Source organism: Rhagoletis pomonella, unplaced genomic scaffold, assembly GCF_013731165.1.
Source record: "Rhagoletis pomonella isolate Grant_MI unplaced genomic scaffold, Rhpom_1.0 Rhpom_scaffold_00003, whole genome shotgun sequence".
Lineage (NCBI taxonomy): Eukaryota > Metazoa > Arthropoda > Insecta > Diptera > Tephritidae > Rhagoletis > Rhagoletis pomonella.
Genome location: NW_023458557.1, coordinates 31,979,293 through 31,983,287, shown reverse-complemented (window position 1 = coordinate 31,983,287; position 3,995 = coordinate 31,979,293).

Sequence of the window (3,995 nt, the reverse complement as noted above, 5' to 3'; positions counted from 1 at the left end):
ATAATCAAGAAAGAGAAGTTATGCTTTGCTTGCCTACGCAAAGGTCATAATGTATCAAGCTGTCAATCGAAGAAACCGTGTGGGGTTGGTGAGTGTCGACGTTTTCATCATGCCAGTCTACATGAGGTTAGGGTGGAACAAACGCCACCAAGTGAATTAGCACAGCCAGTTTTAAATTGCTCGACACCCAACGTGAACTCTAGCCACCTATTTAAAGTCAATGTGTATGGGCCAAATGGGAAGCTAGAAATTTTTACCATGGTGGATGAGGGATCGACCATATCAATGATAGACGAAGGTGTGGCTAACAAATTGGGGCTAAAGGGACAGGCACACACCTTAACCCTTCAGTGGTACGACGAAAAAATTAAGACTGAACAATCACGCAAGGTTAACGTAGAAATAGAAAATCGTAGTGACAAGGAGAGGTTCACTATGAAAAATGTACACACGGTGAAGCAGTTGAATTTGCCGACACAGTCTTTTAAGAGATCCGAATTTAGTTATTTTGATTTGTTACCGATCGAAGAGTACGTCAACGTACAACCAGCTAAGGTTCTCGGCTTGGACCACGCGCATTTGACAGGCAATAGGCATAAAAACAAAACTGGGGTGGATTGCCTACGGTCCTACCAAATTTTCATGCACGCCATTGTCAGTAGTTTTGCATATCCACGAAATTAATCCGTTAAAAGAGTTGCATCAATTAGTTGATGAGTATTTCGCCACTGATAAATTCGGAACGGGGCCAGTTCAACTGTCAATTGAAAGTGAAGATCTCAAGCGAGCTCGGAATATTATGCAAACTACGACAAGGTTGGGCGATAGGGTTTACAAAACGGGTTTGTTATGGAGTCGGGATACAATAAATTTGCCTGAAAGTTACGAAGCTGGCGTGAAACGCCTATACGGAATTGAAAGAAAGATGAAAGGTGATACTGAGTTTGCACAAAAATACCGACAAGAGATGGAAAAATATTTCGATAAAGGGTATGCTAAAGTTTTGTCAGCCGAGGAGATAGCTGATACCAGCCAGCCAATGTGGTACCTTCCTCATTTTGCCGTGCACAGTCCGTACAAACCAGACAAATTGAGAATCGTCTTCGATGCTGCCGCGAAGGTTCAAAACACTTCGTTGAATTCCTGTCTTCTAAAAGGGCCTGAACAAGCAAAGTCGCTTCAAAACATTTTGTTCCGGTTTCGTCAAGGCGGTATTGGTGTGGCCGCTGATATAAAAGAAATGTTTTCGCGAGTTAAGATCCGTAAGGAAGACCAAAATGCGCAGCGATTTTTATGGCGTAGAGACTCGAGCATAGCTATAGAACAGTGTTGCATGACGTCGATGATTTTCGGAGCCGCATGTTCGCCCTGTTGTGCAGAGTTCATCAAGAACCACAACGCTCTTCGATTTGAGAAACAGTTTCCGGAGGCGGTAAGCGCAATTGTCGAGAGACATTATGTCGATGACTTTGTATGCAGCTCTGATGATCCCGAACTAGCCATCAGAACTTGTCGTGAAGTCGTCTCCATACATGCGGAGGCCGGATTTGAGTTACGGAATTTCATTTCGAACTCCGGTCAAGTGCAACATGCAATGAAGGGTGCCGCAAAATATGACAACGTGAGTATGGAAAAGCAAGCCATGTCAGAAAGGGTGTTGGGGATGTTTACGAATGTGCGCAATGACACGTTTGAGTTCCATACTCAATTTCATCGAGTCCCACAGGAGGTGCTAACTATGACTAGAGTGCCAACGAAGAGGGAGTTCTTGGGTATAATTATGTCGGTTTTTGACCCATTCGGGCTGCTCTCTGAGCTTACGGCAGCTTCCAAAATATTGATGCAAGAGGTGTGGCGTAGTAACGTCAATTGGGACGACGCAATCACAGATGAGGTAAACGACAAATGGGTAACTTGGTGGCGCGGATTCCACAAATTTAAGCAAGTTAAAGTGCCGCGTCAATATTCTTCGTTCATGGGCTCAGCCAGAAACGTACAGTTACACATGTTTGTGGATGCTAGTCAGATGTTATTTGCTGCAGTTGGGTATTTCCGCATTGCAACTAGAGATGGATGGGATGTCGCGTTCGTGGCCGCTAAAACACTTAACGCGCCTTTAAGGCTGATGTCAGTTCCCAGACTAGAATTACAAGCCGCTGTTCTAGGCACGCGTCTAAGCCAAATGATTTGCAACAATCATGATGTCATCATAAGGAGTGTAACCTTTTGGACCGATTCCAGAACCGTGTGGCACTGGATACAGTCAACAAATAGAAAGTACAAGGCCGTCGTTGGACACAGAATTGCCGAAATCGTAGGAACTACTAATCCGTCACAATGGCGTTGGATCCCAACAGAATTTAATGTGGCGGATGATGCCACTCGTCCAAAACCGCCAGCCAAATTTAATTGCAATAGTCGATGGTTAAAGGGACCAGATTTTTTAAGACAGGAAGAAACGGCGTGGCCAATATTCGACAGTGGGTCGTCACCTGACACGTCAGCAGAGGAAGTACAACCACAACTGTTAGTTCAAAAGCCGTCTAACAGATTAGTCGACTATAACAAGTTTTCATCATACATAAAAGTCAAGAATACCGTTGCCTGGGTGCTACGTTTTAAAAACCTCTTATTGCGGTCACGGAACAGCGACCAAACACACGAGCAGATGAGAGGGTCGTTAACATCCGCGGAAGTAGACACGGCCGAAAAATGTATTTGTCATTTTGTACAACAAGAATGGTTTTCCAAAGAAATCGAAAGGCTTAAATCGGAGCAACGAGTAACAAAAGATATCCCGTTGTACTCACTGTCGCCATATTTAGCAGAATATGGGTTAATTCGAGTGCAAGGAAGGATTGATGAAGCGACATATTTGCCATTTAGTGCCAGACGTCCAATTCTTTTACCCCAGCAACACGCAATTTCGTTTCTTATAATACAACATTTTCACAAGAAAAATCTCCATCAAAATCGAGCAGTAATAATTAACGAGTCGCGCTAAAGGTTCTGGATAATTCATGTGCGTGCAGTGCTGAAGACAGTAGAGAAGAATTGTTGGATATGTCAACTCGATCGGGCTAAACCGGTGCCACCATTGATGGGTCCATTGCCGCAGGATCGCGTTACGCCCTACGTGCGCCCCTTTACCTACACAGGCGTAGATTTATTCGGGCCACTAACAGTTACGATTGGACGCCGGCATGAGAAGCGATGGGGTGTTATCTTCACCTGCCTGACGGTAAGAGCAGTACACATTAAGCTCGCAGCAGACCTGTCTACTGATGCGTTTCTGATTTGCCTAAGGAATTTCATTAACCGTCGTGGTACACCAGTGCGCATTAGAAGTGATAATGGCACAAATTTCTTGGGGGCTCAAAAGGAGTTGAAACAGTGCGAACAACTACTAGACGTTCAACAAATAGAGAGCGAGGCTGTTAAACGAGGCGTGGAGTGGGTATTCAATTGCCCAGCTAACCTGAGCTCAGGTGGATGTTGGGAGCGTTTGATCCGTATCGTAAAAAGATTGCTCCTCAAGACACTACATGAAGTGACACCGAGATTAGAAACGTTGCAAAGCGTTTTGATTGAATCAGAAAATATTCAGCCTCATTGCGTAAGTCGTAAATTAGGCTAAATTGTACGACTCGACAACATTGGCATTGTTTACTGCCGTGCTGAAATAAGTAAATGACGAAAATCGTCGAAAACTATACAGTGCTGCCAAGTTTTTCCGTTTTAATACACTAGTCGAATGGAAATTTTAGTCAATGACGTGCAATTTGCGATACGATTCGACTCTCGAAAAACGACTTGCATACGACACCACTCTCGCAATGAGGGTGATTATTAATTCTCGTCCATTGACCGCGCAAACACCACTGGACCGTAGAGTTTTTACCACAGTTGCTTCATAGGCAGAAGTGGCATGAGGCAACGAAATGTCTACGTGTGGATGATATAGTCATCATTTGTGACCCTGCTTTGCCAAGGGG